The sequence below is a fragment of the Grus americana genome, chromosome 5 (assembly GCF_028858705.1).
Source record: "Grus americana isolate bGruAme1 chromosome 5, bGruAme1.mat, whole genome shotgun sequence".
NCBI lineage: Eukaryota > Metazoa > Chordata > Aves > Gruiformes > Gruidae > Grus > Grus americana.
The window spans coordinates 62,112,238-62,133,805 of record NC_072856.1 but is presented as its reverse complement, the minus strand read 5'-3'; the positions used below and the strand labels follow the sequence as shown (position 1 = coordinate 62,133,805).

Sequence of the window (21,568 nt, the reverse complement as noted above, 5' to 3'; positions counted from 1 at the left end):
CTGATGCAAAAGGGGAGAGACAGCCATGGATGTGTAGAAGAGGACTGCATTGCATAAAACTCTGTGAGACTGAAGGCAGGACTATTTTCCTATTGAGAATTGCAGCCAGTTTTGCCTCTGACAGGGTAAAATGAGGACCAATAAGCAGATGGCTATGGACTCAAGGCACTTAAAAGCTGTTAGGGTATGTCTTTGTGGCAGGACACAGCACTGTGCAGATACCAACCCTGTCTGTGAATGAGCGAGGATAGCACAGAGCAGTTTAAGGATGCTATCATATCGACAACTCATCGATGCAAATAGGTGTTGATAAATAATATGCAGCTGATCACTAGTTTTAGCAATGTACCTAACTCTAGAGTCTTCTCCTCTGTTCCGTATTGGATCATGACTTTATGAAGCCCCTTACACAATGCTGCAGGTCAGCAGCATGTGTCTATACGGGCAAATCTGCAGATAGCTCAGGACCTTTGAGGTGAGCTAGTAACAGCTGGAGAAGATCCTGGGCCTCTGTCACTTGTGCTGGCAGGTAACACCTCCAATAAAGGAGTCTGCCTATGTTTTATATGCGCTTACCCTTGACTGTATAAAGCCCCTCATAGGGGCTATACAGCCCTTCAAATCTGTAGGGAAAGAGACAGTCAGTTCTGAGGTTTACCCAGCAGGACTAGGAGAGGCTGATGCTGTTGGAAAGAGATTTGGTCTCACTGGCACAGCTAGTGCCTTACAAAACCGCAGGCTAGCAGACCTAGCACGTTACAATATGAAAGTTTCCCCTGTGTGGGCCTGTTTGGAGTTCTGGGAAGAGGGACAGCATTAAGTCTCTCTTCCTTCGTAACTGTGTATATTGTGGGCAAAAGAGAAGTGCCTGCAAAGTCTGTTCTGTTTGCCATGAGTCTGTCCTCCCACTGTGTTGTGACAGCCTGGCTTTGCTACAGCCCCTTCTGCCTCCGTCCCTGCCCTTACAGTCCACAAATGCAGATGGGTAAGCAAGTTACGTCTGCGGTCCAACTGGGAGAGCTGTCTGAAATGGCTAGCTTTGCTCCCTTCAGCAGAAACAAAATAAAATATATGAATGTCTATTGCCCTGTTGTAAAATTTTCACATCAACTGTGATTTTGCTCTGAGCTTTATCTGATCCACTCTGTACTAAAAATAGTGGCTAGTTACAAAACACCTAAGTGAGTGGACGTCAAGTGCCCATTACCCACCAAACCTGAATAATCCTCTCCATTCCTTCTTTAGTTGATTTGAAAATAAAAGGAAGGACTTGAGTAAGCCTGTCTGATTTCTGGAGCAGTTAGCAAAAATGAAGGTTGAAAATCTTGATCTCTGGTACAGAGCAGGCCTCCATGTTCTTGTCTTGCCTCATGTGGCAAGACATGGGTTTCCTTGAACTGCTGAGCTACTCAGATGAGCAAAGGCAGTATTTAGCCCAACACGGGCCTTGTTTTCAGAACAGATTAATTTTGTTGATGGGGCTCTACTCATGTGCATCACTAGAGAAACCTCTAGCATTTGGGACCATTTAAGTTTGCCGAATCTTCTTGCTCAGGCTCTGGCAGAGGCTGGTGGATACAGAGGCTGTCCATGGCTCTAGCAGCAGTGGACTGTGGCTAACATGTTCGCTTTAGCAGAGCCAAAAGTTGTCTGGGTTCATATGGGCTTTACTGGAGGGGCTCTCCTCATCCAAGTGAGCATGGTCATCCCCTGAAAGCTCTCCTAAGAAGAGATGGTGAAAACATCTCCTGTCTCCATCTTGGCTGCCATATTTCCCTAGAGATGAAACCACCCCAAAGTCTCTGCTTCTGTTTTCCATGCCTACTGGATTTGGTGGAGCAGATACAGGTGAAAAATTCTCTCCATTCCCTCTTGTGCATTCAGTCCCATGCTCAGGCACAACTAAAATCTGTGCCAAGAGGCAATTCAGGTTAGGAAAGAGATATGCCATTTTTCTCTACCTCTGCTTCTTGTCACATTTTGTTAAACGCGGTCATGTAGCATGTAATGAAGACATCTGTTCGTTTTGTAGGAAACTGTGAAAAAGTGCGTGCGTTTGCCTTGTGCCATCTGTTGCCATTCTGATAAACAGTTGAAAGCTCTGGCAAACATAAACAAAAACAGTGCGCTTTGGTGCTAACTGCACCATTTTCTTTCTTGGTGCTCTGTATTTGAGCCTTTCCTTGTGATACGTTCACTATTTGGGGCTCTGGTCCGCTGTAAGGAGATCTGATGCTCAGCAAACACTGCAGTTCTTTCTTCTGCCCGTGTCCCTCCCCTGAACTTGAGACAGTAAATAGAAGCAGGAGTTCCTGAGCTGCTGGAATGATGTGAAATACTGTCTGTGCACCTGGATGGCTCAACTTTCCCCCTCCAAATTTTGTGCCTCTGAGTGGAAACTTGGCTGAATCAAGGAAATGATTCGGGGAATATACTACTGATCAGGAGGGATTTAGATGTATTATACAGGATTATTATTTTTCCAGAAGTCTATCTTGTGAGCAAAGGTTCTGCGTTACAGAATGTGTTGAAAATAAGTAGCTTACAATGGATTTCTGGAGATTCTGTGAAGATGAAGCACTATTACTGTAAGGAAAGACAAAAAAAGGGCACTTTGGTGAGGCTCATGCTGTCAGAGAAACACAAATAAGACAATGTGGGAGAGGAGGGTATTGTGGCTAGTTAAAAGCAGACAGTGGAGAAAGAACACGTACAAACTTTTGAGTTTGGCTTTCAATGTAAGAGCATATAGTAGTTCTCAAATATTACTGTATAAACATATTTTCTTCTTTTTTTAAAGACCAGAGGTACTTGCACAGAAGTCTTTAGCATGTGTTACTTTGCATACACAGACTGAATCTACAGAAATAGTTTCTGTGAAGGGGAAAAAAGACCCCTGTTAACTCCTTATGCTACATCCTTGCTAAATATAGTGTTTTCTAGTGACGGTGCAGTTTTGCTGGCATATATAGACTGTGCCAGTTAACAGCTAAATTACCTTTTGTAGCTTTCTGCCTGAGTTGCATATAAAGTGGGCTATGCTGCAGGTTGAAAACAAAATGTACTGTTCTAACAATTATTAAAATTCATGTCTTATAAAGTACTTTCTGCAAAGAAGTTTCATGCAGATTGTCTAAGCCTATATTGCAGTCTTCTTGCGCCTGTTCTAACAAGGAAAACAGTATGAGTACACAGTGGTAAAAATATAAAGAAGCGAGGAAAAGATCATAGGAGAAATAACAGATCTTCTTTTGAGACAAGCCATGGAAATGTGAAATTAAAAAGTACTCTAATGCATACTGACAGGGAGCAGAGACACAGCTCACATTGCAACTATAGCTGTTCATAACAGCTAGTTATTTTTAGTCAGGTTTCCTTAGGAAGCCAGGCTTATGAGCACAGAGGGGTATGTTTGTGTGTGTATACACATGCATCTGCCTGTGCGCTGTCCTTATGACTTCAATCTGCTGGTCTCTTCTAGCAGAGTTTGACAGAGAGATGGTAGTTTGCATCCTGACAGGTTTCCTGAGGGTGGATGGGGAGGGGAGTTTGACTCCATCCCGTGTTAGGCGTGAAGGAATTCACACGGGTAGAGACTAGAATAACATCCCAGCTACAGGAAAACCTTGAGAGGGAAGGTCTATCACCTTGTTAGACACAGGAGAATCTGGCTGCAAGGCACCAAATCATAGGAAAACAGGTTTCAACAGCTCCAGTGCTTATGGAATAACTTTTGAGGAGGTGGGACTTCTGGCAAAAGCTTCATTTTGGCAACTTCAGCAGACTCTCCTTCTCTGGGAACCAGGCAGGGAAGAGAACATGAAGCACAGACACAGCAGTGGGTTACACCAGCTCTTGGGAGTAGAGCTGCCAGGGGCTGGAGTTTCTATTTCTGAGAAGATGTTGTAGCTTTTGGGGGGAGGAGTGACAAACTAGACGAGCACGAGTAATGTCCTTTGTGGGAACATATATCAAATGATCTTAATTTTTATTTTAATGTCACACTGGTTTTTTAAGTATATGAAAAAATGTTGAACTTTCATGCTGTAAAACATTTTGAGAGTCAAAACGCCATTGAAATTATTTTCTTCAGTTTCAGTAGAATTGTATGTTCCTGCAAAAGGTTAATTTTTATGAAACAGCATTTTTTAATTAAAAAAAAGGAACCTTGTCAGAAAGAGTTTATTGCTTGGAGTCCAACCAATTTCAGTATCAAATGATAAATCAATCTGTACAATTACAGCTCTAACTGGGATTAGGTCACAGTAAAGCTTATGAGTACTCAAGTCTTAATTAGTTCACTGAGATCAGTGTGACTCTATATTGACTTGGTAAGTCTTGAATCAAGCTCTGAAGGTTTGATGAGCAGAAGGACTAAGTGCCATGGTACCTAAATTTCACTGACATCTCCCCAGCTGGGGCTCGCTGTCATGACTCTCTTGGAGTTTGGGAAGTAATCAGATGTGCCATTCCTTTATTTTTGTTTTCCTCCTCCTACCCCCTGTTTGGTAACAGTCTTAGGGCCTGGGCCTGCATCAAAACATCCCTCTACCTGGGGGATGGGAAACCCTCATTTCCCACTTGAACCACTAGGTTTGGAGATTCTTCTTGGCTTCTTCTCTTAGAGCTCTTCTGTTTTGCATTGGAATAGTCACACTGACATTGTCATAGAGAGTCTCTCTGGAGACTTATGGTAGGGGCACTCATAGGACTATAACCTCTTTTGTAGACTCCTTGATAACCTGAGTAGTAGTATCTTTATGCAAGGCAGGAGCTCCTGGCTTTGGGTGAACTCCAGCTTTGTCCCCTCTCTTCTGCCATGGTCCTACTTCAGGGATCAGGCAAGGGTATGTGAAGTTTCCATGCTTCCAGCTGGGTCAAAGAGATTTTATTCTTTCTTGTTTGACCTGGTCCATGGACAGATGGCTGTGCTGCATGTCTGTACATTTACATGAAGGAGATATGAGTTGCAAGCTGTGTTGCTGTATTTCTGTAACTGATTTTGAACAGCTTTGATAAGAGGCTCCAGAAGAAGCCCAGCCTCTGGGAAAGGAGGGGGAATTTGAATCCTGTCTTCCCACGTTCCAGCCAAACACACTTATTATTAGGCTAGAAGTTAAAAGTGAAGAGTGTGGACCTTCCATGCTTTGGCCAGAACCTGGTGCAGGTCTACTCTTTGCTTTACTTCTCAAATGTTTTCTTAATTGAAGGATTCTTTCATATAATAAAAATATTTAAAAATCACAAGTTGTTTTTTTACCTGTTGCCTAACTGGGTTTTAATATGGCCCCATTTTACTTGTGTCCCTGCTCATGCATATGGGACTGTCTGGTTTTGTTCAGTGAGTTTTCAAGTCCTCTCCCGATGTGTTATGTGCTGCCATGTGTCTCTGGCTGAGAAATACAGCTACAGGGGTATTGGGCTCTACAGGTGTAAGTTAGGCAGGGAAACATCGGGTTTGTGACTCACAGTAGGGCAAATGAGATGGTGTCTATCTGCTCAACAACATAAAGACTTGGACAGTTCTAATAATGCCTCAAAGTGCTAATTTTTTGTCCCTAAAGTTAAGCTAAATTTATTAGCAAAAATATAGGTACCTTGCAACTTGAGGTGCCCAAGGGTTAGGTTGCAGTGCTCTGGGAATTTTTAACTTAAACTGGTTTGTTTTTTGTGTAAAAATATCAACTAGAGGCTTTAAACAACAACAAGGCTCCAAATCATGTTGGCAGTGAGAAAGAATCCCTACTCTGAGAAGATGACTGTCTTGCTAGGCAGCAAATGAAGAAAGAACGAGTACAGGGAGTGCGGGGAAGTAATTAGTGTGTCACATTGATCAGTGGAGATGGGATTCTTGAAGCCTCTGCCTTGTGCTTTTACCTGTGCTCCTTAAGTGCCATTTTACATCTGGGCCAGCTTCTAGATGTGCTGGTTACTGCTGTTTGTCTCTGGCATCAAATGGGGATCTCGGATCAGTTTAACCCATTTATAACTTGTTCTTAGTCATATAGCAACTGTAGAAGAGTGGTCAGTATTTGAGTGGCCATGAACACTGGATGCTTTTTCTCCTCAGCTGTTTCTTATGTCTTATGGTGTTGGTGAGGAGATACTTATGCTCTAGTATCTGCCTTATGTATGAGAGGACAAGTCTATAGAAATAGCAATCTGTCCCCTTATTAAAGACCTTGAGGCACAGACTGTTTATGAGAAGAGGAACTGGAAGTAATACAAGGTCATCATCTAAGATAGTGGGATCCCTTATGATGTCCCAATCCAGTCGATATTCAGGATTGGCGGGTTTATAGGACTGGTTTCCTCTCCTATGGCTGGACAGAAACCTGCTGGGTGTTACCCACTAATTTAGCAGTCCCCTTAAAATAGCAGTGGATGCTGTAGCCAGGCTACCCTGCTGAGGGACCTCTTTTGGATTCCAGTTTATGTTTAGTGTGTTGCATTCCTCTACTTTCCAAAGTCATTCTTCAGTCCTCCACTGCCCATCAGTCTTCCTTGTTTTTGTTCTGTGGAATGTCTGTTGGACAACAAGGTGATGGACTGTATCTCCAGCTACTTTAAAAAACAAGGAAGAAGATACTGAGCAAAACCTTAAGTAAACACCATGAATATGTAAAATGTTGAGCATACAATTAAATAGCACCTCTGTGTGGAAAATTAATGTTGGCTGTATTAATGGCTTTGTTGGAATGGAAGGGGGGCACATAAGGAATAATCTCTGCTATATCTGAAAGTGAAGGCCGTTTGCAGTGGTGGTAGTAGAGGGCAAGAGGTCACAACACTTTGAGACCAGCAGCTCAGGCAGTTTTCAGTCCACCTCACAGTCTGTTTAGCTAGCCTGTATTTCATCAGTTTGTCTATGAAGATGTTATGGGAGACAGTGTCAAAAGCCTTAGTGAAATCAAAATAAACATCCTCCCTCATCCACCAAGCCTGTCATCTCATTGTAAAAGGCTATCAGGATAGCCAGGCATGATTTACCCCTCTTAAACCCATGCTAACTACTCCAAATCACCTTCTTGTCCTTCATATGCTTGGAAATGGATTCCAGGAGGATTTGTTCCATCACCTTCCTAGTGATCAGGGTGAGGCTGATGTGCCTGTAGTTGTCCAGACCCTCTTCCTTGCCGTTCTTGAAGACAGGAGTGACATTTGCTTTTGTCCAGTCCGCAGGAACCTCCCGTCTCCCCATGATTATTGAAAGTGGTCTCATAGTGACATCGGCCACCTCCCCAGCATTCACGGGTGCATCCTGTTAGGTCCCATGGAAGTTTTTGTCCAGTTTGTTTAAATGTTGCCTAAATTGATCATCCTCTCCAGAGGGTAAGTCTTCCTTGCTCCAGCATTTCCTACTGTCCTCAGGGACCAGGGGATCCTCAAGACCACTCTTTGCAGTAAAGACCCAAGAGAAGAAGGCATCAGGTTTCTCAGGCTGGGGGCCCGTGTTCCCACCTATGTGAGCTTGTGTCTTTGCTGCTGATAGGAAAGAGAATGAAGGTTAGTTCTGCATCTTGAAATAAGGTGTTTAACTGAAGGAAAATAGGTCATGATCTTTTGATCATTTTTTGGTAAATGAGAACCCTTTTATGTTGTATTGCTGACACTTGTGAGTGTAAGTGACAGAAGACCAAAATGTCTGTTAGCCCAGTTATGTCTTACATGCAGCAAAGCAGCTATTAACACAAAAGAGAAACAGGACCCCCCGTGGTTTGTCTTTTGCATTCAGTTATTCATTCCAGTAACCAATATGGGAAAGTTTTACCAGGTAACTTTGTTTCTGAGGCAACAAATCACAGCAAGCAGATTGATCATGAGCTAGCGACTAGGGAGAGACAGAAGGAAAAAACCAACACCCTCCAGCTATAATGTTTCCTAAAGTTAACATGTTGCATAAGAGGTGTAAATGATACGAGGTCTGAGGACTGCTGAATTTCCAAATGCTTTGCTGCAATATCTTGGGCTGGCAATTAATCAATTTTCTGTGCCTTTCAGAGTTTTTCTCTGAACAATGCTCTTCCTCTGAAGCTCATTAGCCATCAAAACCTGTCATGTCTACACATGTTTTTCTTGCACCTCATTAAGAGATTATTGATTGTTGGCTTCTACCCCTTTCAGAATTTGCTTCAGAAAATTAATTTCAACCACGACTGCAATTTAACTGAATGCTTTTGCCAATGCTTGATAATGACTTGCATTGTTAAAATTAAAAGTTTTCATCATATTTATTTTATTTTGCCCCCTGCAAAACACGAATCATCTTCATCTGAAGTAAAAATAGGGAGAAGCCTCACCTTGTTAAAAATGTATAATATTGTCTTAAGATAGATTGAAGCCTGAAGCAATTTCAGAAATGCAAGAAAACTTCATAATTGCCATTGATCGATTTGTAACAAGTGTATCTTGTGGCCACCAGCTTTCTCTTGCTATATGAGATTTGTCAATATAGTCATTCCATTGAGGGAGGAACATAGGCCAAGCAATTAACATTTTTTTTCAGAATTGCTTTGGTAATTAGGGACAATTTTTCACTGGTAGGTTATTAATTATTCAGCTCTCATGGGTTTCTTTTAATAGGAAACATTGGCAAGTTCTCTCCGCAGTCATGAATGAACTTCTCCTGAGTCATCAGCCAGTGAAGTCAGTCAAATCTTCTTTTGCTCAGGAAGAAGAAAAAAGGCTATTTACATCTAGCAGTTCCTCGATGTTTTGTCCATTCTGGTTAGTGCATGTAGCGAAGGGTAGGCTTGGCTTTAAAAGCTGCTGTGGCAGGCAATGCAATGGTACCCATTCTACACGGAAACAATTGAAGTAGAGAAAGATGAAGGACTAGATTTGTCCAAGGTTTCTAACTGGTCTTGGAGGCTGATAATTACCTAATGAGAGTCTCAGAAGTACCCTCATAAGGTGAGGCATCAAGATTCTGTTGTTTCCATGCTGAAATCAAGTAGATGCGGAGCATCAAACCTTTTTGTATACTTTTGACATTGTGGTGAGATGATTACAGCACCCCATCCTGGAAGATGTATCACTAAGGGTCTTCTTCCCAAGAGACCTTGACTGACAAAGCTGTGTTAAGAGGTTTTCCTTCTTTACCCAGCATCATTGCTGGCTGCTTGTTCCTGCCTTCTGCTTTTATCACACAGGTTTTATAGACCCTCTCAGTCGTGTTAAAATTGTCTTTTGTGACAACAGTGGAACATGGACAGATGAAGTACTATGAGTCACAATCAACACTCAAGAACTGTACTGTGCAGCTGGAGGGCAGTGGTTTCTGGAAGAGAATCATAGGATCATTGAGGCTGGAAGGGACTTCTAGAGATGGTCTAGTTCAAGCCCCTTGCTCAAAGCAGGGTCAACTAGAGCAGTTTTCTCAGTGCCATGTCCAGTCAGGTTTGAATACCTTCAAGAATGGAGACTCTACAACTTCTTCGAGCAACTGGTTCCAGCATTCAATTACCCTCGGAATTAATTTTTTTCTTATGTTTTTGTGAATTTTCTTGTATTTAATTTTGTGCCTGTTGCCCCTTTACTGAGCACCACTGAGATTTATCTGGCTCTGTCATCTTTATTCCTCCCTGTCAGATATTTATACACATTGATAAGATTCCCCTGAGTCTTTTCTTGTCTAGGCTAGGCAATCTTGGCTTTCTCAACCTCATCTCATATGTAGGTGAGGGGTGGTGACATTTGAATCTGGCTTCACTGTCAAGAGTAAGCTTGTGAAAAGTCACTCTAAGGATACCTGATAACTGGAGCTGAGGTTTCTGGTTCCCCAGAGCTCTCTATTCAAGCCTTGCTGGTGGTTTTTTGACCTTTCATCCCTCTAGATAGAAAGATGAATAGTGGACCTGACTAGATGGGCCCTTCTGATCTTCAAAGCCTCAGATGGAGAAGTTTCCCCCTCCATGATGTTGGTTGAGATATGCTCCATGCTTTATGTCCCAGCCTCCCACTGTTAATGATACCCCTCCACTCTCTTGGCAAGAATGGCTGGGTTGACCCATCTGTCTCACTTAACTAATTAGGGATTGATTGGGTGAGATTCATACTGTCAATTTATTTTAAACAAGGCAGGTTAACCTGCAATCTGTGGTCTCCCATAGTATACTGAAAAACAACATTTTAAATTCCAAGTTAAAATTACAAATCTATTCAACCACCAATAATAAGAAAACAAAATCTACAGACACATTCGCTGTGGTAATTGTTCTGCATATCACTGGAGGAGACACATTTAAATGGCTTTCAGTTAGGAAATATGTTATCTATGTAATTTTAAAGCCATTTAAAATGAAAAGAAACTTTTTAAAAAAAAAATCACGTGGGCAAAGGTTTTGTTTCATGGAAGAGACAGGCCAGTTAGTTACCTGATTTTGTATTCTAACCTCTTGCATGATGAGCTTCTCCCACTAACTTCTGCACACAACTCTCTTGCCTTGTGACTGGATACTTGGGAATTCACAGCCCATTGCTTAATCCTGGGTACATTTGCCTGAGGATAACTAACTGTCTGTCCTGGTCCCAGAGTGGTCTTTGACTTGACAGACTACTCTTCAAGCAGGATCAGTACCCACCAGCTGCTCCCTCCTGTTAGTTCAGTTCTGGTTATGCTGGCTTCTGTTCAGCTCATACCAGTGTGCTTAATCAAATTACCACCTGTCACTTCTCTGTTTCTGGACTGTACAACCCAGCATGAGACAACCAAGTTCAATCCTAGTCTTGCTGCAGTCAGTGGTAAAGCTACCATCAACCTTAGGGAGATAAGAGTTTCCCTTGGTGTTTGATAAGGTGGTCTACAATTATGGAGATACCTATCTATAACCCATTGCTTTTCTGACATTAGAAACTGGGAACTGCCAGGCAGGCAGTTCACTGTGCTATGTGGAAAGTCAGTCCAGTGCCTCTCTGGCCATTGGCAGTTTCGCATGCTCCAGTGAGAAGCTCAGAGGCATTGATGGATGACAATGACTGGATTTGTAATGCTACTGCATTAAGCGTAATATGTGGATAAGAGCTGTGGGTGAAATCCCCCTTCCTACAAGTGCCAGGCTTGCAAAAGCATTCAAGGTGCATACTTCTTGCTGCAGTTGGTGGTATTCTGTTACTGTAAGTGTATTTATGGATCAAGGTTGCTGCTATGGACCTTCTTCCTCAGAGTAAGAGAATAAGCTCAGGGCCTCTGGGCAGGTTAGGTGTAAAGTACCTACTGTTATGACCACGAATGGCCAGAGACCAATGTGCTCTGCCTTGAGAAGTATTCTCATCCACAAGACTGCTATGTTCCCAGGTCTCAGGCTGTTATGGGCACCACTATACTCTTCATGAAGGTGTTGAGTTCTAACTTAAAAGCAGCTGGACTTCTTTTGCTCTACTGTTCCCCTTGGCAGGCTATTTCAGACCCTAATTGCTGTAGTGGTTAGGAATCCTCTTTTAATTTCCAACCTAAATGTATTCATGGCCAATTTATATTCATTTGTTCTTGTGCCAGTATTGCCCATTAACTCAAATAGTTCTTTTGTCTTCTGGTGTTTATCCTCAGGATAGATTTGTAGAGAGCAGTCTTCCCCCTTTCACCAGCTATTTTGCTAGTCTAAACAAGCTGAGCCCCTTTGGTGTCCTCTTGTAAAACTGGTTCTTCATTCTGATTGATCTTGGTCTCTTATCCAGTTTGAAGTCAGCTGTACTCACACAGACACAAATCCAGAACTCTTTCCTGCCTCTAGAGGCTATATCATCTTCCTGACTTAAGTAAATGCATTTGCTCTGTGGGCCCATTGGCCAAGCATTACCATTCTCCTCATGTATCCCTGTTCTTCATATTTCTCTAAGCAGAAGGTAGCTGAATAATCCAGTTCCATCGTTAGAAAGATTTGTGAACGACACCAGCCACATGTCCTGCTGTAGCAAAACTGCTGTATTTCATTTGTGTTGGACTATGGCTAATGCAGAGACTTTGTTTTAGGCTGGTTTCTCTCATGTGGTGCTCTTGATCTTTCCCTCCTGTCTCCTCTCCTATTTTTTTTGGCAGGGGGAAGCCCTTAAGAGGGTAGTCAATAGGATGGTGTGTAAGAGCAAGCCCTGCTTTCTTCCTGACTTTTCTTCCTGTCTGCCAGCACAGTTGTATTCAGCTGGAGGATCACATTGAATATTTCCAGCTGCTCTGACATCTCTTAGCTTTTCAGAAGTCTGAATTTCCTCTTTACTGGCAAAGATTTAAATGCCTTTCGTTAGGCCTTGGTCTTCATCAGACAAAATATCAGTGGTTCGTTCAGTTTTCATGATGAAGAGCAATCCTACTGGGAGAACATCAGTGAACTTCTGAGCTAAAACTGGTAAGCTTTGAGGGTTTTGTTCACTGGTGTTGGCAAGACTCTGGAACAGTTCCCTGCAGGTCTAATTATTTTTACTAGACAAACTCCCATTGCAATGAATAGGAAGTTTGGACTGTACCATGATTTCAATGGACTTTATGTTGTAAGAGTGTCATATCGGAATAATTCATAACGTACCATGACAAGGGACCACACTGTGAGAGGAACGTGCTTGCTGGCGTGTCTCATATAAGCAGGGCTATGCTCTAGCAATAGTTCAATATCATATTTTGACTGTGTATATTGTTTCAATTCGCAGTGTCTTGGCAGTGCAAGCAGTCACATTTCCTAGTGTTTTAAAAGAACAAGGAAAATTAAATATGCGAGAGCATTAGAGTACTATGCAGCATTTCACATAAAACCACAAAATTAAGGCAACCCAGACATATGCCTGCTGCTCTGCCTTTTGTTTGCATCAACGTGCCTCTCAGCTTCAGCTCTGTGACATCTACCACTTTGAAGGGACAGTTCTATGAGTTTGTGATGATTAAGAGTAATTTAAGAGTGAATTAAGGACAGACTGTGGTGGCAGTATTATGCTTCAAACTTGTTTCTTTTTTTTTGTTTGTTTTTCTTTCAAAATTTTCCCTAACATCGGAGTCATGGGTAGGACTGGCTTTACTCACAGAGCCTGACTTAGAGAGGGTCCATGTGTCTGTGAGGGTCAGGGTTAGTATGGTAGAGACTGGGAGATAGTTTATGCCTGGTTCTGACAGTGTTTTTTCTTGGTTAGCCCTGAGCAAGTTATTTCTATTCCTTACTCTTCTCTCTCTCCCTCCCACTTTCTTTGTTCCAGTGCTTTAAGACCTGGTAGGGGTGTGCAGGGGTAGGATGTTCCCAAAATATTGCCTGGTATTTGGTAACCCATGCAACAGTTGGTATGTTTGTGTTAAAACACTACTGTCTTTTTGTGTATTCCTGGACCTCATCTTTGGAAAGGTCTTTTTTTCTCATCCTGCCAAAATGCAGCATAGAAAGAGCTAGGATTGTTTGTATTTTTGGGTGGAGAGGAGATATTTTTCTGAGAACTGGTACAGAAAAGAAGTTCAATTTCTATGCTGTTAACTTTTCATTGAAACTTCCTAAATTTCTGTGTTCATAAAGAAGTTCTTTGTGAAGTTGTTCAGGTCAAAATATTTTTCACCTCAAAAACTTCTGGAAGAAGATGTTTAACCAGCTCTCCAATACAGTCTTGTTGGAGCCAGTGAAAAATAAAGGTAAGGTTCAAAAGACTTGGGGGGCAAAACCACTTCATGTTCCTAATCTGTGTTCTTGTAGGTGGTACGCTCCCTCCTCGTGAGTAAATCCTGAAGTGTGTTACAGCAGTGCAGTGTTCTCCTGTTGCACATACTACACCTGGGCTGTGGATCAAGGATGGCATTTGATCTTCAGAGCTGTGTCTCATCTACTGTTAACGAAGGCAGGACTGTCTAGGAGATGAGACGTGAGAAATAAACACAAGGGATCACACTGAAACACTGTGAGTCAAACTTGATCACAACATTCTTTTTTTGCCTTGAACTCCTTATTTAGAAAATTGGTCAGAATAACACTCCGTTTCTCGCAGCCTGAGTCTGTCCTGTCTGTTTGGATTGCAGGCTTGTTGGGACTCCCATTATTCTTGTACAGAGACTGGCATTATGGGATGCAACAGTTGCAGGGCGGTCCCAGGCGTGATGACAATAAAATATTAAATGATGATAGTGGGAAGATTGTGTGTAAAAGTCAGAATCCTTGGCACAGGTCTTAGACTAGAACTTGATCCAGGCAGGAAAGATGCAACTGTCCCTTATAATTTAGACACAGAGCTGGTAGTCCAAGCACTACATATCCCAATTCTGTTGATCAGTGAAAGCTTTATAAACAGAATAACAAAACACAGGACCCCAGAGGTTGTGTCAGGGGAGTACTTTAGAGGAGTAAAAAGTTGGTCTATGCTTTTGTTTCCATGGGCACCCTCCAGTTACTGTTATGAAGCAGGGATTATTGGCTCAATAATTAATTCACTGATTTACAAATAAAGGGTGTAACGCATCAGGGTGCACTTTTTATATGAGAAAATGCTACATTATAGCTTTCAGATTACTTGCTGAATGTACAAAGTTAAGGTAGTTTCACTTTGGTGTGTCAGTCAATAACTTCAATTAGTGGAGGATGTGGGAAGAAAAGGCGAAAGAAAACTAAAAGAAAACTTCCTACTGTCTGATCCTCTGCATAGGAGATACACTTGCAAAAGCCAAAGAAGAATAGTCTGCACATAGAAAGAGCATCTAACAGGGCTACTGACAACCAGGATCGTGAGAAAATAGCAGCGGGATGTTTTAATCAATACAGAAGGAGGGGTGATTGATTTTAGGGATAGCAAGGGGTTACTCAGCCAATAATTAGCCACCTTATCAAAGTTATCTGGTAAAACCATGGATTATGCTGGACTCAGAGTATTGGCTCTGTGAGGAGAGTTCAGATCTGGATTTTCCTCTTCCCCAGTGCTCTTTGCTGCTGACATTCTGCCGCAGTCGGTGTCCTTTGTTCTTTTTCACAGGCAAAGGGATTCTCTTGTGCTACAGCATCAGCGCAGAAGCTCTGGGAAGAGCCGCCGTGTCAGCGCATGACAGGAGGCAGAGCCAGAGCTGTTCAGGAAATCTTTGTGCTGTTTCTTTTATGCTAAGTTTCTCTACATTAAAATGGGGCAGGGGGGATTACAAGGTGAGTGTAGGAAGATTATCAAGTAGTTTTATATTTTACCATCCTCCCCATCTTTGCCTGTCTTCCAGTGTCTCCAGTCATTCAAGAATGCTTAAAGAGCCCTTGTTAAAGGAGATGGTACCCCTTCTCAGGGCAGAAATACTCAGTGGTGCAATCGTTACCGAGATGGCTGAAATAAATGGCTGAAATAAAGCAGGTGGAAATCTTGTTGCTGTCGTTTGAGGAGTTCTGAAGCACTGTCCTTATTCCTGTGACTAACCTGAGCCTTTTCTGCAAACACTTGACCATCCAGCTCAGAGTGCAAAATAATTTGTAGAATATACTTTCTTCTTAATTTCTGGCCACTGCTATTTCTGACTCATTTCTGTGTCTAAACAGGGGACTTTTTAGAAATAATATTTTGTGTCTTAAGATAATGACCCCAATCCACCAATGCTGTGAATAAGACTATTCTGTACTCTACCAGGATTACAATTTGCTTGTGCTACAGTATTTTGCAGACCCCTCAGAAAAGACCAAAACCATTTCAGACTTTGATAAACCCGGATAATGAGAGAGTTCCTTCCCTGTTTAGGGCTGGCTGAACATTTTTGATCAGTCTCTTTTTAGCAAAATGTACTTTTGCCAAACTGAATACATATATGGAAAAGTCTTCTGAAGAGACAGAAAGATGCTCTGCATTTGCAAGAATGAAAATGTATTTGATCTTGTTTTACAGCAGATGATCTCAAATATGATAGGACTAAATGAACCATTCAGTAACTTTAGTAAGTCTGTGGCAGAGCTAGGATCTCAATTTTGCTGCTCTAAGCCCTAATTCCAGAGTTTTAAACACAGAATCATCTTGTTCCTCCTTTATGTCTTTAAACTTAGAATCATAGAATCATAGAATGGTTTTGGTTGGAAGGCACCTTCAAGATCACCTAATTCCAACCCCCTGCCATGGGCAGGGACACCCTCCACTAGACCAGGTTGCCCAAAGCCCCATCCAACCTGGCCTTGAACACTTCCAGGGATGGGGCATCCACAACTTCTCTGGGCAACCTGTTCCAGTGCCTCACCACCCTCACAGGGAAGAATTTCTTCCTAATATCTAATCTAAATCTCCCCTCCTTCAGCTTAAACCCATTACCCCTTGTCCTGTCACTACACTCCCTGATAAACAGTCCCTCTCCAGCTTTCTTGTAGGCCCCTTAGGTACTGGAAGGCTCCTATAAACTCCTATAATCCATGGACCCCATGATAGTGTAATGGATAAGAGTGTGGATGAACGGTTACAAGAACATTAATTGTATACCTGGCTTTCCCGTTACTGATGAAGACCACTCAAACTTTGTACCTTGGTTTCTTTTAACTGTAAGTAAAGATAATGCTGCCACCTCAGTTTTGCATTGTTCCCAAAGTGCTATGTGCTCTTATTTTGCTTGCTGAACACTCAGGGCCAAGACCTGTACTTGTTACTTGGCACTGCTAAAATCAGTGGATTATTTGCGTGTTAATGCATTACATATGCAGGGTTCATGGCAGTTGCATCTGTGAAAGCCTACAGGAGCTGTGGTAAGGTCTTGTCCTAGCACAGTTCTTACAGACTTCTCCTGTTGCCTTCAGAGAGGTTCTTCTTTCGCATAGTGTTTGGCATGTGCTGAAATATCTAGTTGAATTGAAAGGTAAGAACAGTGGATGCGATGCCAGTTTTGCCAGAGTGCAATACTCTGAGGGTTGCACAAGAAATAATGGGCAACTACATGAAGATGCAGGGAAGATGTGTTTGAAATTCTAATTTTGTTGTTTATGCTCAGACAACTCAAACTGTTCTCAAGGTATTTCTGTATAAAGCATAAAAATTTCTAATTAAACTTATAAATCAAGAACACATGTACTGAAATATTTCCCGCTGCTGGATGCAGAGAGTATTTATGTGATGTGTCAAGGAGCAAAAGGTGCTGTAGAAGCAGCAAGTAGTTGCAGATTGCATATTGAAATACTCGTGGTGTACAGGGCAGTTGATAAAAATAACCTTGTCCATATTGATGAACCTGGTCACAGACATGCATTTATTTTTACATATAACTTCAGTGCCTGCATGCGTAAGTGTGTCTTTCCATAATATAAGGAAGAACACTCTTTATACCAGGTATCTCTCCTCAAATATTAGGTATCCCTCTATTGGAAAAAAAAAATCGCCATCAAGCTGAAATCCAAAAGTCACCATTCTCAGTCAAAAAACCAGGAAGGAGTAATCAGACTAACTTGGCTCAATGTGTATGTAATCCCCAACTGCTTTCCTTGATTCAGCTCGAAATATAGGCTGTCAGGGTTTGTTATACTGTATTAAAACATTTTCTTAGAGATCAGACTAGAATCAGAGCATGGACTAAGTGGTACTGTGTGGATGGAACATAAACCTGTTACTATCTGTTGCTGTTTTGTATTTAAAAGAGAGATGGTACTGCAACCAGGTCTGACTGAATATCCCCTTATAGGACTAATTAATGTCCAATGCACCCAGAAAGATCAGACTGGTATTGTGTGTTCATTTAAGTGTTTTTTTAAAATCAGGAGGATGGCATTTGACCTGCTGGTTAGTGGATCCTGTTGCTAGGAGTAAATCTGACCCTCAATAATTAGTGCTAGAGAGCTTCTTTTGGCCTCCAGCTCTGGGATGAAAGGTTACAGTGCTGCGATGCTGTTCAAAATCCATTAACCAAACAGAGTCTTAAGGAGCCTTTGGACTTCTTGACCTTATCCAATCTCTAACAAACAAATTCTCTAAGCTAATCAATGAAACAGAGTAACTTTGAGGTCTTTACATCTACCTACTCTTTAGTGTTTTTAATCCAATGCTATAAGGGGAATGATTTTCTCCTGCTCTTAACATAAAGGCTGATAACCCTTTGAGCTGTGTTTCGTGCATCTTGCTAGGACGCCGTTCTCCTAGACATTATTTTTAAGACTACAGAGATAAGCAATACTGCTAGTAGGCACTGTTAGACCTGACAAACACATTCAGCCATTTGGAGCCTAAAAGTACTTGACTAGCCCCGGCAGTAGGTGAGATTTTCACATGCACAGCTGTAACAATATGAAAACTCTTTGTGAACAGCATGCGCCATCTTCCTGTGGATGCATAAGCAAAAGGGACATGAATTATGTGTAAACACTGGTAGGCTTGAAGCCCAAGAGAAGGGATGACTAAGTCGTATCTCTGCTATAGATGCAGACATAATGAAAAATCTCAGGTTTCTTGGGCACACAGAGAAGATCCCAGTGGTCTTGGCATTACGAGGGGGCCCATCAAACTGCATTAGCAGACTAATTAAGTGTGCAGCTTAAACTTAATTTTCCTGGTAGCATTAAGATGGATTAAACATTATTCATTTTGTGATGTCCTTGGTTCTCTGTTAGTATTTTTCAATCCTCTTCCCACCTTGTCATTTTGTTTCAATCAGTAATATTACTGTTTTCAGTTTAGGAAATGCGCATGAACATGATTTAAAAATAGGATTTTCTGAGCAAATCTTCATAACGTACAGCACCTGGGTTCCTATTTCTCATAAGAAAAGCACTCCTTCTTTTAATGAAATAGGTTAATTATGTAAAGCGTGAACATAGTGGGTAAGCGGAGAAAATTTGCTAATCTGTAAATGAGGAGGAGGATCCATTTTATAAGGTGCACTTTCTTATTGCTCTGTTTCTTTTTCTGCCATGCAAACTAGGTGAGGCTGTGTATTGGCACCAGTATGAAACGGTAGGATACCAAGTATTCTGATTTGTGTTTCTGCTTTGTTTTCTGATACATATGTCCATTTGCAGTGCAAATACACAGTACAGTCTTACACAGAATGGGAGCTGCAGCCTTGTTCCCTAGATCTTAATACTTCTCTTTATGACTCTCTACAGAAACCTGGAAAGATTCAGACGCTTGGGGGTAAGGAGTTAATTTTTCTTGGTTTTTTTTTTTTTTTTTTTTTTTTCTGGGAAGACATCTTTGATTTTTGTAATTATTTAAGTAGTCTTGAAGTGCTAAATCTTGCTCTGCAGGTAAACCCAGATCCTGCAAATAGATGCCCAGATGCTGATTGCACATGCGATGGGAGTTTGACTGATGTGTCTATTAATAGGCTATGAGAGATCTGTTCTCTCAGACTTGAAATCTGGCATTCTGTCCCAAGGATTTGGTGGACTCTTCAGTCTATTAAGACATGAAACTCCTGGACATCATACTAAAACTTGTGTGTTCAGTGACAGAAATAGTGGCCTGTTCAGAATTTGGCTTCTGGGCATCTGCATACTGATATGATCTTTAATTACATGATCACATACTGCCTTTCCATCTGAGTCTCTAGGTAGATTAACAACTATAAAATATCTAAAAGAGAAGAAATTATAGAACGACTTGAAACAGATAGTTGTGATTTATTTCATTTTGTGAAATGAATGCTCTGATAAAGGGTAGGGTAGTGCGGCATCTCCAAGCTAAAGAAATAGAGTACCTTTTAATCCCTTTTATGTGTCCTTCAAATCTGCCATTAGTCTTTACTGCACCAGGGTCCCTGGACTTGATGATCTTAAAGATCTTTTCCAAACTAAATGATTCTATGATTCTATGAAATGATTCTAAGCATGTCATTCTCTGACATAATGAATAAAACCAGCAAAATTTTCTGGAGCATGATCCGTCCCTGGATATGTGGGAGGACTTTTTTCATTTATTGGTTTTTTGCATGGCTGTTACTGACTTATTTTCCCAAGTGGATGCTTATTTTATTCCCAGTATCCTACTGGGGTTATTGGATCTGGAAGGTTGCTCTCCTGCTTCTGCAACTTCTTCATTGCTATAATCACACTGTAGTAATACAGAGGGAATTGGTCAAGAGAAGCATCAGATGATTTCTCTGATTACTGCTTTTGCTTCATTTGCATTGAATTACTATTTCTTAGTGGGAGAACTCAGTAGTGCTTTGTGCTTTCTAGTTTTAGAAGAAGAACAATTCCTGCTTGAAGAAATACATAGCCTAGTAGCTGAGCCAGAAAAAAAGGAACAAGCAGAAGTATTTTTCTGTCTAAATCAACAAAATTCATAAAGATAATCAGAACAAGAGAGGTTTATTAAGAGATACTTCAGCATGGAGAAGGTGTAGGCTCGCAGCTGAGGTCATGCAAGAAGGATGGAGTGAATTAGAGGTGGTTATTAAAGGTCTTCTCCTTCGGTTTTGTTACAGCAGGCTCTCTACAGTCACCCTATTCAGTGTATTCATTTGATATTTTGCTTTTTAACTTGAGGGACCATGAACTGGGAAAAGATGAATGCTTGCAAATAGGTGGTGATTGATGCTGGTGTGTGGCTGGACTTGCACTAGTCATGTGAAGCCCGTGGACCTTTAAAGCCTTGGTCTTGTAACGACAGGATGAAAAATGAAAACTTTCCTAGTATTCCAGTCTTTTAATGTTCACAAATGCCATTCATAAGCCCAAAAGTAGTAAGGTAATATGTCTGATTTCAAAGAGATGGACAACTTAATTGGTGTATAAATTTAGGGCTAATAACGCATACTTTTTTTTGGTAATATATTCTGTATACTTTGTGTGTTAGCTGGATAATTTGTTTCTGCCTTCTACCTTAGGAAGCAGTGGGATGGTGCTATTTATCTTATTCCTTGTGGGAGACTTTTGTAAAGCGTATGCTGGGCTGCTGATAGAATGCATAACAGGCATTGCAATTTTTACTAATCTGAAGCCATTTTCTTTAAGAAGCACAGAATGCAGAATGTGGCTTGAACAGACAAAGTGCATTTAGTTTGAGACTGGTGTATGAATTTTCCAAACAGAATAGCTAATCAAAGAGTGAAGTTGATGGAATAATAACGTGGTTGGAACTGTCTGCTTTATTTACTGATATAAGTCATGTTGAAAACAAGATTTTGAGAAGCAAATTGTCTGTGGGTGAAATTCTTCCTCTACACTGCTGAAGTATAACTTGTGTACTGGGTATTCTAAGGACTCTGAAGGGACTTAAGAGGTGAAAACCTACTCAGTGGCCTGTGAGATGGAGAAGACTGTGATCGCAACCACACTCCATGCTACAACAGGAGGGAGATGTGGGGGTTGCTGTGAGTGTGTGGTTTGAATCCCTCTCCTTCTCCCCAAAACAAAGGGACCACTATGAAACTCATCTTCCCCTCCCCAAGTGCCAGGCATGTTTGTTTGGTTTTGCCTCCTCATGCATACACATGTACATGCATATGTTTATGTGTAAATACAAACAAAATGCTTATCACTGGAAGACTCTGCTCTGCCTGCTGAGAGAACAGATTATCTGCTTGACAACTACAAGTCATGCAATTTGAAGTACTGCTGGAACATGCTCGTTTCCTTCAACAAGGAGCAAGGTACAAAAGATGTAGAAATTAGAATGAAACGTAAACTTCATGCTTTGCCACAGGGATGACTTTTACCTTTAAATTGTTTTCTAAATTTTGAAG

General features: G+C 41.4%; 1 long non-coding RNA gene across 1 annotated transcript in view; it reads left to right on the top strand.

Moving 5' to 3' along the window:
* Positions 1–15,142, top strand: part of LOC129207068 (uncharacterized) — a 44,609-nt gene extending 29,467 nt beyond the window's left edge. The window contains exons 2-3 of the long non-coding RNA XR_008577360.1: positions 13,659–13,860; positions 14,923–15,142. This is a non-coding gene — a long non-coding RNA (uncharacterized LOC129207068). The remainder of the gene's footprint in view (positions 1–13,658; positions 13,861–14,922) is intronic.
* Positions 15,143–21,568: the final 6,426 nt, after the last annotated feature.